The sequence below is a fragment of the Nycticebus coucang genome, chromosome 12, assembly GCF_027406575.1.
Source record: "Nycticebus coucang isolate mNycCou1 chromosome 12, mNycCou1.pri, whole genome shotgun sequence".
Lineage (NCBI taxonomy): Eukaryota > Metazoa > Chordata > Mammalia > Primates > Lorisidae > Nycticebus > Nycticebus coucang.
In genome coordinates this window covers 20,359,011-20,375,096 of record NC_069791.1, presented here as the reverse complement: position 1 = coordinate 20,375,096, position 16,086 = coordinate 20,359,011, and positions in this window count along the sequence as shown.

Here is a 16,086-nt window from a genome sequence, read left to right as displayed (position 1 = left end):
ATAACTGTTTATATCAAAATATTTCATCTCTGGGCGGCGCCTGTGGCTCAGTCGGTAGGGTGCCGGCCCCATATACCGAGGGTGGCGGGTTCAAACCCGGCCCCGGCCTAACTGCAACCAAAAAATGGCCGGGCGTTGTGGCGGGCGCCTGTAGTCCCAGCTATTCGGGAGGCTGAGGCAAGAGAATCGCTTGGGCCCAGGAGTTGGAGGTTGCTGTGAGCTGTGTGAGGCCACGGCACTCTACCGAGGGCCATAAAGTGAGACTCTGTCTCTACAAAAAAAAAAAAAAATATTTCATCTCTGGACTATGAACTACTTGGAGTTAGGGATCTTACTTTATTCATCTCTGAATTTTCAGTGTCAACTGCAGTTTCTATCAGATAATACGTAATAAATGTTGGTTGAATGAACTAATAACAAGGTCATAAAGTTGTTAATAGGGAAAAATGGTGATATTTGCTTTTGTTCCAAAATACGAAACCTTAACTTCTTCTTGAGGAAGAAGTGTATGTGCCTCTCTCTCAGAATACTCCGGAAACTAAAGAAAGCCGTGATAAGGTAAAGGCATAGAATTTCTTCCTTCCCTACCTGAGAATTGAGTGGGATTTTATTCATTAAATACCCCTGGATTAAACACTATAGGATCTGCTTAGTCAAAGGCATCCGCACCCTGCTTCTCTCTCATCATCTTCCACAGCGCAGGCAGCAAAATGTGAAGATGCGTTTTCCCAGTCTCCATGGCAGCTCCAGAAGGCCCTGTGACAGCGTCATGGCCAGTGAATTGTAACCAGTTCCCGGGAAACCTGTGCTTTTCTGATAAAGGATCTGATAACTGGTATCCCCTTTCCATCTTCCTACTGCTTTGATTATGGGGCAGCAGGAGCCGATCTGCAACCACAAGGGTAAGGCTAGAAGAATGCTGACACGCTGGCCCTGGCATAACTGAGCTGCTGAACCAGTGCCTGAATCTGTTTCTCTCCAGACTTCCTATATGAGCAAAAGTAGCCAAATGTATTGAAGCCATTTTTAGATGATACTCTTTTTCTTGCAAAGGAACATACTCCTAACTGAACAAAGCCTACTTTGCAAACCTCCAAACATTACAACACAGTCACTAAATATTATCTTATTACTTTCTGTTTAACTAAAGGTTTTTTGGAGGTCCTTTTTGTTTTTTTAATTATTTTTTTTAATTTCAGAATATTACAAGGGTACAAACGATTTGGTTACATCCGTTACTTTTGTACCATTTGGGTCAGAGTTATAACTGTGCTCATCAGTGGAGGTCCTTTTTAAACTTCTAATCCCCCATGTCATTAGCTACTTAAACTCCTGACATTCACTGCTTCTTCAGCACCTCTTTACACTTACTCTGAACATTACTCTCTTCAAGAAAATCTTAACTTCTTCCACTCCATTTTCTGAAGCATAAATATGTTAACATTCTGTTTTCCTCTTAAGGGATGTGTATTTATTTTTTCTATTTCTTTATGACCTATTTCCAGAAAAGATATGAGTTTACTTATATCATAAGACTTATACAGATGACTAATATCAGCAAGATGGTGAACTAGTAAGCTCCAGGCCATGGAAACACCAATAAACAACAACATATGGACTGACATAGCTTTGTGAAAAATCTGAATCCAGTTAAGAAGTTGCAGCAAACAAACAAATGCCAAATCAAGAAAAAAAACCACCCAAGAGAATAGGAAATTTCATGGCATTTTTGCTCACTCTTGCTCTAGTCCCTCCCCCATGCAATGTAGCTTCACTGAGAAGAAGCCCCCCAATTACTCGTTGTTCCCTGGGGACTGAAGGAAAAGAGAGGAACATGTTTGCAATATTCTGCCTCATTTGAGGTATGTACAAGAAACTGGTGTTTATCTTGCCTGACTTGAGAGGCTGTTGGGAACAGTGCCATCATTTAGATATCAGGTTGGAGGCCCTTTGGAGCAGTGATGGCTACTCTGTTACCTGAGAGCTGCAGGATGAGGACAGACTGCCGGCATTTGGGAAAGAGATTGTGGGCAGATAAATATAACAGGCCATCTAAGGCCCAAAGAAGGTGAGGCTTAGGGAAATTAAGACATCTAAGTGCAACCATCCATATGTAGGAGTTGGGGAGAGGAAGAGAAGCACACACAAAAGACTAGGGAAGACACCTCCCCAGAAAAGTTTCAGCATCTCCATGCTGGACTGATTAATGGGGTGTTCCCCTGGGGTCTCCCCCTGGGGTCTGCAAAGACTGGGAGAGGTGACTGTATTGTCAAAAGTATAATTTACAACAAAAGCTTACCATACATTACAAAGAAACAGGTGAACATGACCAATTAAAAAAAAAAAATCTTCAGAAACCATCCCTACAGAATCACAAGCCTCGGCCTTTCTTGACAACAAATTACATATGGCCAGTGGGCTAAAAGAGAACATAGACAGAAAGCTAAACAAATGATAACTGAACAACATGAGAAAAACAACATAAAGATAGAAATTACAAAAAAAAAAAAAGAGCCAAACAAATTCTGGAGCTGAAAAACACAACACCTGAATTGAACAATTCACAAAAGGGGTTCATTAAAAGACTTAGACAGGAAGAAAAATAAAATCAGTGAACTTGAAGATGAGTCATTTGAAATTATCAAGTCTGAGGAGCAAGAAGAAAAAAGAATAAAGAAAAGTGGACAGAGCACAAGAGACTATGAGACATCAAGCAAATCCACACACACATTACAGGACTCTCAGAAGGAGTAGAGAGAGAACAAAGGAACAGGAAGCTGGTTTGAAGAGATAATGGCTAAACATTTCCCAAGTTTGAACAAATACATGGATATAAGAATACAAGAAGCTGGATGAACTTCAGCTGGGTAAACCCAAAGAAACTCACACTGAGACGTATTATAATGAAGCTGTCAAAAGACAAAGAATTTTGAAAGCAACAAGAAAAAAACCAGCTTCCATAACTGCAATCCCCAACCAGTACTGGTCCCTGGCCTGGTAGGAAGCCCCCATACAGCAGGAGATGTGTCAGTGAAGCTCCGTCTGTGTTCATAGCTGTTCCCCATCACTGGCCTCACTGCCTGAACTCAGCCTCCTGTCCCATTTCCCCAGACCCCCCAGCACTCCATCCCCCGTCTGTGGAAAAATTGTCTTCCACAAAACTGGTCTCTGGCCCATAAAATTATGAGCAGATTTCTCAGAAGAAGCCATGCAAGCCAAAGGCAGTAGGAGGTTATATTTAAAGTGCTGAAAGAGAAAAAACTATCAACCAATAATTCTCTATCTGACAAAACTGTTTTTCAAAAATATGGGAGAAATTACATCATCACTAGTAGAGAAATGAGGCAAATCATTTCTGCTAGGCTCGCCCTATGAGTTGAAATGAAAGCATGCTACACAGTAACTCAAAGCCACGTGAAAAAATAAAGTTCTTTGATAAAGGTAAATACCTGAGCTGGGCGCCTGTAGCTCAGTGGCCAGTGGCCTAAGTTTAAATTTTCCTGCCAGTTATATAGCTCTATGTCTAGTGTAGTTCCATGTTTTTTATATATACTGTGCATATGTAGATTGGAAAAATTTATTTCTTATTTATTGAGACATTTTGTCACCCCCAGTAGACTGCCATAGTGTCACAGCTCACAGCAACCTCAAACTCATGGGCTCAAGTGATCTTCTTGCCTCAGTCTCCCGCATAGCTAGGACTACAGGTGCCTGCCACAAGGCTCAGCTTTTTTTAGAAACAGGGTCTTGCTCTTGCTCAGGCTGGTCTCAAACCCATGAGCTCAGGCATCCACCTGCTTTGGAACTCTCAGAGTGCTAGGATTACAGGTGTGAGCCACCCTGCTTGGCCTTAGATTGGAAAAATTTAAATACTGTGTATTTGCTATTACTTCAGAGCTATTTTTTATTATTTAGGAACAACAATGATTTTTTAAATATCCTTATGTGTTAGAGACAAATACTAAGGTATTATAATTAAATATTATATCTTAGCCTTGCTTACAAATAATCCAAGGGGTATGGAAGAAAGAAAGTATAGGTAAAACAAGACTGACCATAATTAGATCCAGCAAATGAAGTGACAAGTAGATACTGGCTCATCATATTACTCTATTTTTTAAAGCTTGACATTTTTCATAGTAAGATTGACATAAATTAAAATATATTTATGCATATGTTCTTTATGCAGAGGAGAACAAAATATAAATGGACATATAGCAACTTGTTAATCACAGGTATCTTTGGAGTATAGAATTGGAGTAAAAGGAAAGGAAATTTCTATGTTTTACTTGATGTGCTTTGAAATTTTACGAAGAACATGTATGTTAATGTTTTTGATTAGAAAGAATTAAAATATAAAGAAAAATCTTAAGTGTATAAGGGTAGTTTTTAAAAACTAAGCCTCTTTAAATTTAGTTGATTATAATGTATTCAGTTTAAAGAATCTCAAATATTACTAGAAATTTATGGAGAAGCATGAAATACATATTGTGAAGTTAAACTAGAGAATCTCCTCGTACACACTCTGATGAAGATCTTACGGCTTTTTCAAGAAAAGAAGAAATCCAATTGTATAGATTCATCCACTAAATTTTTCTTTATTTCTTAAAGGCATCAGAATAGAACTGGGCAAGTTACCTGTTGGAAAAACAGTCGTGGGCTACATAAAGACATTTCCGTCGAACAACAGGCCACAAATGCAACAGATGTTTGGTAAGATTATAATAACCACATCTTTACTGTTCCTCCCCAATGTTTAGATACACAAATACTTACCATTGTGTTCCAATTGCCGGCAATATCCAGTGCATTAACTGGTTGTACAGGTTGTAGCCAAGGAGCCGTGTGCTCTATCCAGGTATGTTGAAGGCATACCTAGGTTGGTATAAATGTGCACAATGACACATTCTAGAATATGCACAATGACAAAATCACCTGAGGACCCATTTCTCAGAACATATCTCTGTTGTTAAGCAACAAATGGCTGAACTAGACAATGATCCAGAAGAGTGAAATTATCTCAGCCTCAGTTCTTAAAGTTTAAGTCTTTGGAAAATACATTTAAATTCTATTCATAACCACTAGGGCTCAGTCTCTTCTTTAAAATGTGAAATTAATGCATTTTGGAAAACAAATGAATCACCAAACTTCTTCTAAGTTAGTGGTGAATAGAAAAGAGACTGTCTTTGCAATAGTCTGTGGTCTTATTTAAAACAAAACTCCAGGAAAATTTGGGAAAGATGTGTCTTGCTTAAGACACTTCTTTTCTCTCCCTTTCTCCTGACACCAGGGAGGGGAATTTTGTTTGTGATGTTAAAAAAGAAAACAAGATTGCCATTAGAGATGGATTTACATTTTTAGTCATTATCTGAATTTCTTTTCCTAGAGAGTTCTCCGGTATTGTGACCGGTGAATTCGGTTTGAGAACTAAGTGCAGTGGAGACGTTATTGTACAATTGCAGGTAAACTGAGGCTTGGAGATTGGACCTCTGCTTATGGAAGGCTAGAAACCTCTTTTTGCCTACAGATGGGCAGCCTTTCAACCCTGAACGTCCTATTTTTAGGTCTCTAAGAGGCTTCTAGGTAAACACCACTCTTGGCATATGCTTTACAGGGTCTTCAAAGAGTTCTGCTGCCCAGCGGAAACCTTTTGGTCTCATGGTGAATCTCTCATATCGGCGGGCTTAAAGGCTGGTCACGTCTATCAATAGGACCAGCAACTTTGTTCTGTAAATACTTGTTTTTTCCTGAAACACCATTTTAGGGAGAAATAATGATGTTTTCCTTTTCATCTTTCTGCCTCGACCCAAAGGAAAGGGAACATTCATAGACACCTTCTCTGTGACAAGGCAGTGCTAAAAAAGGAGTGTCTGCTCTTCTGAGCCCTGACCTCACCTCCCGTGGGAAGAGGCTTGGCTTGTCGCACCTGACAGTTGCGGGGCCACACTGTTCTTTATTGGTGGATCTGACAGGTTAAGAACCACTGTAACAGGTGCGTGGTCTCCCGCCCTCATGACACAGGGCAGCTCCTCTGGAATCTCATAGTTGAAAGGGCCTGCCCCCGCCAGGGCTGCCAGGCTTCAGGTTCCCCTCTCAGGATGTGACCCCGTGGGGATGTGCTGCACGGGTCTGCTGCCTTCCACTGGGATGGATGGTAAGAGGCCCTGGTCAACAGAGGGGCCATTACCAGAAAGCCCTAATGGTATTTCATCCACTCTAAGTAAAAGGAAGATGCACGCACAAAATCTTATCCCACATTCCCCCCAAAAGACTCAAAACATGCTTCAAATACTCCCACTGTCTTTGCTTAGGTAAATACGTGCTCTAAGTAGACTCTGGCTGTGCCTGCTTGTGACATCTCCTGTGGGACTATTCAGGCTGGCTTCTAACAAAGCAGGTGCCTTCCTTTCCCAGGTTTTCCTTCAAAGGGAGGAGGATGGACTTACTGATAGTATACGGCTCTAAGATTTTGAGGAATAATTGCATGAGAAAAGACTCTCGAAGGAAGGGTTTGTTTGTTTCTTTATCTCCTCATCTCCCAGCAGGATAATCTCTGTTTATGACAGGAAGCTATGTGTTCCACAGTTAGGGTTACCAGATTTAGGGGAAATAAAACCAAACAACCCGAATGACTGAATAAATTTGAATTTCATATTTTTAAAAAATGTTAGCATAAGTCTATCTCAGGTAGTATTTGGTGGAACATACTTATTTTTTGAAACATACTTGAGGTGGGGGAGACAAGATGGCAGACTGAAGCCAGCTTTCAACAGAGGCTCCCGTCCAGAAGGAGAATTAAGGGACAGGAATTTAGTAAGTATCCTGGTGGACTTGAGCCTCACCAAGAGAGAAGGTTGAAGAACGCACATCAACACCGCTGAGGCAAGCTGTGATCACAAGGACGCAAACAAAAGGTACAAAATCCACCACCAGGCGGACGGGAGTCCCCCTCCCCCATGAGACCAGCTCAAGAGCCCCACAATTGAACAAGCGGGCAGAAATTATAGGCCCTCCCACTACACTCCAGGGAGAGACCTTCTAAAAACTGGACCTACCTCCCCTACTGGGGTGCCGTGGCGTTCTCCTGCCGGGCATAAAACTGAATAAAACTTTGGGAATCCTTTGCCGGCAACCCTGAATCCCCGGCACTCCCCTCCCGCCCACTGAGGTCTGGAGGCCTGTCCCCCAGGAGTTCGGATCCTTGGGTGATTTCTCAAGGGGAGTGGACAGTCCCGAGTTGCGACTGGTCAGCATTGACTCTGAGGCGCACGAGTGAGGAGAGGGCACCAGGCTGAAGGGGAGTCACGCCTTGGCGGCACTTCCCTGCGGTGCAGTACAGCAACCCTCCCCGGGCACAAGACTGAATAAGACTCTAGCTTCCCCGCTGAGAGCTGAGAGCCCCTACTCTCACTTGGGGTCTGAGGGCCTATCCCCCAGGAGTTCAGATCCTTGGGTGATTTCTCGAGGGGAGTGCACAGTGCCTGAGCTGCGTCAGGTCAGCGCTGACTCTGGGACACGTGAGGGAGGAGAGGGCACTCGGCTGAGGGGAAATCAAGCCTTGGCGGCACTTCCCTGCGGTGCAGTGCAGGAGCCCTCCCCGGGCCGTAGTGTTGCGTAAAACTGAATGAAACTCTAGCTTCCCCCCCCCACTCCCAATCGGGGTCTGGGGGCCCATGCCCCAACAGTTCTGATTCTTGGGGGATCTCTTGAGGGGTGTGGACCCAGCACAAACTGCGCCGCTCAGTGCTGACTCTGGGGCGCGGGACAGAGGAGAAAAGGGTGGCCTGAGTGCCCACACCAGAGCAGCAGTTCCCTGGAGGTAGATAAACAGCCGTTTTTTCTTTAACGGCAGAACGCTCACTTCTGGATATTCTGAGGCCACACCCCCTGTCTCCCTGGACAACCAGAGGAGGCCACCAGTGAGCGGGGGATTTCCTGACATGGCTCACAAACCCGGGAAGCTTCCAGGGCGGGGCCAACCCAGAGAGGTGTTCAGACGCAAATCTCCAGCAGCAAAGACGTTTGAACTCAAAACAGTCCGTCTTCTGTAGGCGATTTCGACAGGAACAGAGACAGAACCCCGCAAAGTTGTCTGTTCTGTTCTGTTAGCAGCATCCATCAGGGACGGGGCTAAGCCTGAGTGAACACCTCCGTCCCATCACCTGCATCAAACACTCAAAGATGTCAGGCCCCATCTCCTCCTGCTAGATAGCGGCAGTCTGCGGGGGCCTGGCAGACTTCCTTGTGATTCAGGCAGGTGCAAACCCCTGGAGTGTCTGTTCACTGCAGGCAACTGGGTTAGCCATCTGCAGAGATACCAGTGACTGGGTCCGACGGAGGGGCAAAGTGGGGAAGGAGACGTCAACCTTCCTAGACTGCTCTGTTTGCTGGGTGGCTCCTCCTGACTCCACGCTGCACTGGGGTGAGCCGTGTCAGAGGAGTCACCAGGCCCCTGTGATCCAGTTCCCAGAGACCTCTTGAACTCTCCCACCCGAGACAAGTGCTGATCGAGACAGTTGATTTGGACCTTTTGAACTGGGCTAATAGACTGAGGACTTTTCAGGTGGTGCCCTGGGTGTGCGATTGTAGGAAGGTTTGATTCTCCTTTTCCAACTGGGGCCAGAGGTGGGCAGGTGGGGTGACTTAATTGCTGATTTTTCCACACAGCTGAAACTTCAAGCCAGAGTAGAAGTTGCAATAGGATCGAACAGAAACCAGCTGAAAGCAAGACAGAACCACTTTGCTCCACCACACCAGACAGGGCCCCAGTTTCTCAGGCCACAACACTGCACGGGCCCTCGATAAAACCCCAGGGGAAAAACCAAAGGGAGTAAAATAACCATGGGGCGGAATCAGCGGAAAAACTCTGGTAACATGAATAACCAGAATAGATCAACCCCCCCAAGAAAAGATACGGCAGATGTGATTGAAGATCCCATTCATAAACAACTGGCTGAGATGTCAGAAATCGAATTCAGAATTTGGATTGCAGACAAGATTAATAAAATGGAATTAGGAATTCGAGGAGAAATTCAAAAATTGTCTCAAGAATTTAACGAATTTAAAGACAAAACCACCAAAGACTTAGACACACTGAAGCAAGAACTTACCCTCAAAGATATGAAAAATACAGTTGAATCCCTCAGTAACAGAATGGAGCAAGCTGAAGAAAGGATTTCTGACATTGAAGATAAAGTCTTCGAACGATCCCAATCTCTCAAAGAGAAAGAGAAATGGAGAGCAAAAACGGATCACTCACTCAGAGAACTCTCAGATAATTCGAAAAAAAGCAACATAAGGATTATAGGAATTTCTGAGAACGATGAAGTCACCTCCGAGGGCACAGAGGCCCTTCTGCATGAAATTATGAAAGAAAATTTTCCAGACATGCCTAGAGAATCTGAAATTCAGATAGCAGACAGCTTCAGAACCCCAGCACAATTCAACCCCAATAAGTCATCCCCCAGACATATCATAATTAGCTTCACTAAAGTTAACATGAAAGAGAAGATTCTCAAAGCAGCCCGGCGAAAGAAAACTATAACATACAAAGGTAAGAATATTAGAATAACTGCAGATCTCTCTGCTGAAACTTTTCAAGCCAGAAGAGGCTGGTCATCAACTTTTAATCTCCTAAAGCAAAAAAACTTTCAACCCAGGATCTTGTATCCAACTAAACTGAGTTTCATCTATGATGGAGAAATTAAATACTTCAATGACATTCATATGTTGAAAAAATTTGCCATAAGTAAACCAGCTCTTCAGGATGTTCTCAGACCTATCCTCCACAATGACCAACCCAATCCTATACCACAAAAGTAAACTCACTCAGAAACTTCGGATCAAACTCCAACTTCCACACTGGCGAAAGGATTAAAAATGTCCACTGGACCTTTGAAAAACTCGATACCCAAAATTCCACCAGACTTATCAATACTCTCCATCAATGTGAATGGCTTAAACTGTCCTCTAAAGAGGCATAGGCTAGCTGACTGGATACAAAAACTCAAGCCAGATATTTGTTGCATACAAGAGTCACATCTCAACTTAAAAGACAAATACAGACTCAGGGTGAAAGGATGGTCATCCATATTTCAGGCAAATGGTAATCAGAAAAAAGCAGGTGTTGCAATTTTATTTGCAGATACAGTATGCTTTAAACCATCAAAAGTAAGGAAGGACAAGAATGGTCACTTCATATTTGTTAAGGGTAATACTCAATATGATGAGATCTCAATTATTAATATCTATGCACCCAACCAGAATGCACCTCAATTTATAAGAGAAATTCTAACAGACATGAGTAATTTGATTTCCTCCAGCTTCATAATCCTCGGAGATTTCAACACTCCCTTGGCAGTGTTGGATCGATCCTCCAGAAAGAAGCTGAGCAATGAAATCTTAGATTTAAACCTAACCATCCAATATTTAGATTTAGCAGACACCTACAGAACATTTCATCCCAACAAAACTGAATACACATACTACTCATCAGCCCATAGAACTTACTCTAAGATTGACCACATTTTAGGTCACAAGTCTAACCTCAGTAATTTTAAAGGAATAGAAATTATTCCTTGCATCTTCTCGGACCATCATGGAATAAAACTTGAATTGAGTAACAACAGGAATCTGCATACCCATACAAAAACATGGAAGTTAAATAACCTTATGCTGAATGATAGCTGGGTCAGAGATGAGATTAAGAAAGAAATCGCCAACTTTTTGGAACAAAACGACAATGAAGACACAAACTATCAGAACCTCTGGGACACTGCAAAGGCAGTTCTAAGAGGGAAATTTATAGCACTGCAAGCCTTCCTCAAGAGAACGGAAAGAGAGGAAGTTAACAACTTAATGGGACATCTCACGCAACTGGAAAAGGAAGAATATTCCAACCCCAAACCCAGTAGAAGAAAAGAAATAACCAAAATTAGAGCAGAATTAAATGAAATTGAAAACAAAAGAACAATACAACAGATCAATAAATCAAAAAGCTGGTTTTTTGAAAAGGTCAATAAAATAGATAAACCTCTGGCCAACCTAATCAGGAAAAAAAGAGTAAAATCTCTAATATCATCAATCAGAAACAACAAAGACGAAATAACCACAGACTCATCAGAAATCCAAAAAATCCTTAATGAATATTACAAGAAACTTTATTCTCAGAAATATGAAAATTTGAAGGAAATAGACCGATACTTGGAAGCACGCCACCTTCCAAGACTTAACCAGAATCAAGTGGAAATGTTGAACAGACCCATATCAAGTTCAGAAATAGCATCAACTATACAAAACCTCCCTAAAAAGAAAAGCCCAGGACCGGATGGTTTCACGTCAGAATTCTACCAAACCTTTAAAGAGGAATTAGTACCTATATTACTCAACCTGTTCCAAAATGTAGAAAAAGAAGGAAGACTACCCAACACGTTCTATGAAGCAAACATCACCCTGATCCCCAAACCAGGAAAAGATCCAACAAGAAAAGAAAATTATAGACCAATATCACTAATGAATATAGATGCAAAAATATTCAACAAGATCCTAACAAACAGAATCCAGCAACACATCAAACAAATTATACATCATGACCAAGTTGGTTTTATCCCAGGGTCTCAAGGCTGGTTCAATATACGTAAATCTATAAATGTAATTCAGCACATAAACAAATTAAAAAACAAAGACCATATGATTCTCTCAATTGATGCAGAAAAAGCTTTTGATAATATCCAGCATCCCTTCATGATCAGAACACTCAAGAAAATTGGTCTAGAAGGGACTTTTCTTAAACTGATAGAGGCTATCTACAGCAAACCCACAGCCAATATCATATTGAATGGAGTTAAATTGGAATCATTTCCACTCAGATCGGGAACCAGACAAGGCTGCCCATTGTCTCCATTGCTTTTCAACATTGTAATGGAAGTTTTAGCCACCGCAATTAGGGAAGAAAAGGCAATCAAGGGTATCCATATAGGGTCAGAAGAAATCAAACTCTCGCTCTTCGCAGATGATATGATTGTGTATCTGGAAAACACTAGGGACTCTACTACAAAACTCCTCGAAGTGATCAAGGAATACAGCAGCGTCTCAGGTTACAAAATCAACATTCATAAATCGGTAGCCTTTATATACACCAACAACAGTCAAATTGAAAAAGCAGTTAAGGACTCTATCCCATTCACAGTAGTGCCAAAGAAGATGAAATATTTGGGAATTTACCTAACAAAAGATGTGAAAGATCTCTATAAAGAGAACTATGAAACTCTAAGAAAAGAAATAGCTGAAAATGTTAACAAATGGAAAAACATACCATGCTCATGGCTGGGAAGAATCAACATTATCAAAATGTCCATACTACCCAAAGCAATATATAATTTCAACGCACTCCCTATTAAAGCTCCACTGTCATATTTTAAAGATCTTGAAAAAACATTACTTCGTTTTATATGGAATCAGAAAAAACCTCGAATAGCCAAGACATTACTCAGAAATAAAAACAAAACAGGAGGAATACACTACCAGACCTCAGACTTTACTACAAATCGATAGTGATCAAAACAGCATGGTATTGGCACAAAAACAGAGAAGTAGATATCTGGAACAGAATAGAGAACCAAGAGATGTATCCAGCTACTTACCGCTATTTGATTTTTGACAAGCCAATTAAAAACATTCAGTGGGGAAAAGATTCCCTATTTAACAAATGGTGCTGGGTGAACTGGCTGGCAACCTGCAGAAGACTGAAATTGGACCCACACCTTTCACCATTAACTAAGATAGACTCTCATTGGATTAAAGATTTAAACTTAAAACATGAAACTATAAAAATACTAGAGGAGAATGCAGGGAAAACCCTTGAAGAAATTGGTCTGGGTGAGTATTTCATGAGGAGAACCCCCCGGGCAATTGAAGCAGCTTCAAAAATACACTACTGGGACTTGATCAAACTAAAAAGCTTCTGCACAGCTAAGAACACAGTAAGCACAGCAAGCAGACAGCCCTCAGAATGGGAGAAGATATTTGCAGGGTATATCTCTGACAAAGGTTTAATAACCAGAATCCACAGAGAACTCAAACGCATCAGCAAGAAAAAAACAAGGGATCCCATCGCAGGCTGGGCAAGGGATTTGAAGAGAAACTTCTCTGAAGAAGACAGGCGCACGGCCTTCAGACATATGAAAAAATGCTCATCATCTTTAATCATCAGAGAAATGCAAATCAAAACTACTTTGAGATATCATCTAACTCCAATGAGACTAGCCTATATCACAAAATCTCAAGACCAGAGATGTTGGCGTGGATGCGGAGAAAAGGGAACACTTCTGCACTGCTGGTGGGAATGCAAATTAATGCATTCCTTTTGGAAAGATATATGGAGAACACTCAGAGATCTAAAAATAGATCTGCCATTCAATCCTGTAATTCCTCTGCTGGGCATATACCCAGAAGACCAAAAAGCACAACATAACAAAGATATTTGTACCAGAATGTTTATTGCAGCCCAATTCATAATAGCTAAGTCATGGAAAAAGCCCAAGTGCCCATCGATCCACGAATGGATTAATAAATTGTGGTATATGTATACCATGGAATACTATGCAGCCTTAAAGAAAGATGGAGACTTTACCTCTTTCATGTTTACATGGATGGAGCTGGAACATATTCTTCTTAGTAAAGTATCCCAAGAATGGAAGAAAAAGTACCCAATGTACTCAGCCCTACTATGAAACTAATTTGGGACTCTCACATGAAAGCTATAACCCAGTTACAACTTAACAATAGGGGGAAGTGGGAAGGGCGGGTGGGTAGAGGGAGGGGAATCGGTGGGATCACACCTGTGGTGCATATTACAGGGGTATTTGCGAAACTTGGTAAACGTAGAATGTAAATGTTTTGGCACAGTAACTGAGATAACGCCGGAAAGGCTATGTTAACCACTGTGATAAAAATGTGTCAAATGGTCTATGAAGCGAGTGTATGATGCCCCATGATCATATCAATGTATACAGTTATGATTTAATAAAAAAAAAAGAAAGATACTTAAACTAAAAATTATTTACATTTATCTGAAATTCAAGTTTAACTGGGCACCTTGTAATTTACTTTCTAGGGTCAAATATAGTCAACCCTATCTATAGAAGAAGACGTTCCACATGGAAGCCAAAGATTGTCAAAAGCTCAGATGTTTACTAAATATTTTCTTTTTTCATTCCTTCCTTTAACAAATATTTAGTAAGCATCTACTAAGTGCCAGAAACTTTCATGTGCTGGAATAAGATATAATCAAGTCAAAGAAAAAATAAATATAAATAATTTCCAAAAAATGATGAAGAAAAAACAAACCCTAGGTGATGTGATGATGTCTGGGTAGAGTGAGCTGCCTCAGCTCCGATGTCAGGGAAGCTCTCCTGGAAGACGTGATATTTGAGCTGAATTCTGAAGAACAAGAAAAAGGCAGAGATTTCATAGGAATAAGTTGTAGGCAGAAGGAACCATAAAAGTCCTAAGATGGTATTTTAATCTCCTTTGGCTGCTGAAACAAATTACCACAAACTTGGTCATTCAAAACAACAGAAATCCATTCTGTCACAGAGGCTGCAAGTTAGAAATCAAGGTGTGTGCAGGGCCACATGCCCTTGGGAGGCTCTAGGGGATAATTTGTTCCTGCCTCTCCTAGCTTCTGGTGGTCTCCAGCATTTCTTGGCTTGTGGTAGCATCATTCTAATTTTCAAAGCCAGCATCTTCAAATCTCCCTCTGCTTCTCTCTTACAGGGACACTTTATGGTAGCTTTAGCATCCACCAGACAGCCCAGGACTACCAATCTTCCCATCTCCTGCTTAGTTTAACAACATCTGCACATCTGTTCTTTGTCATATAGAGTTTCAGGGATAGAATGTGGATATATCTGAGGGAGAGGGGACATTTTTCAGCCTACCACAGATGGGAAGGAGTGTTCCACACATGTGTGTGGCTACAGCAGCCTGCACCAGGGAAGGAGCAGAGGCCACAAGGGCTGGAGGTGGACAGGGATAGAGGCCACGAGGGCTGGGGGTGGACAGGGGTAGAGGCCATGAGGGCTGGGGGTGGACAGGGGCAGAGGCCACAAGGGCTGGGGGTGGACTGGTGTAGAGGCCACAGGGCTGGAGGTGGACAGGGGTAGAGGCCACAAGGGCTAGGGATGGACAGGGGTAGAGGCCACGAGGGCTGGGGGTGGACAGGGGTAGAGGCCACAAGGACTTGGGGTGGACAGGGGTAGAAGCCACAAAGGCTGAGGGTGGACTGGTGTAGAGGCCACAGGGCTAGGGGTGGAGAGGGGTAGAGGCCACGAGGGCTGGAGGTGGACAGGGGTAGAGGCCACAAAGGCTGGGGGTGGACAGGGGTAGAAGCCACAAGGGCTGGGACAGGTGTAGAGGCCACAAAGGCTGGAGGTGGACTGGTGTAGAGGCCACAGGGCTGGGGATGGACCAGGGTAAGGCCACAAGAGCTGGGGGTGGACAGGGATAGAGGCCACGAGAGCTGGAGGTGGACAGGGGTAGAGGTCACAGGGCTGGGAGTGGACAGGGATAGAGGCCATGAGGGCTTGTGGTGAACAGGGGTAGAGGCCACAGGGCTGGGGGTGGACAGGGGTAGAGGCCATGACGGCTGGGGGTGGACAGACTGCTAGAGCCACACACACGTGTGGAACACCCCTTCCCACAAGGGCTGTGGCTGGACACAGACTATGGCCCAGTTAAAGAATCCAGATGAGATTGTAAAACAGAAAGTAACCTGATTTATAATTTTAAAAGCATTTCTCTGGTTACTGTGTGGAAGATGGACAGTCACAGGGGCCAGAGAGAGTGAAACCAGGGAACTGTTAGGAGCTGGGCTGCTTCCAGAGTCGGACAGCTGAGGAGTGCCAGCACCTCAAATTCAGGGAGATCCAGGGGGAGGGGAAGACAAGGATGGGCAGAAGAGACAGATTTTGGAGAAAGAGCCATGAGGACTCACTGATGTATTAGATAAGGGAGTGAAAAAAAGAGCATCATGGGGTTCTATGTTTGAAACCTTTTATTCTTTCCGGCATACAGATCCATACAAAC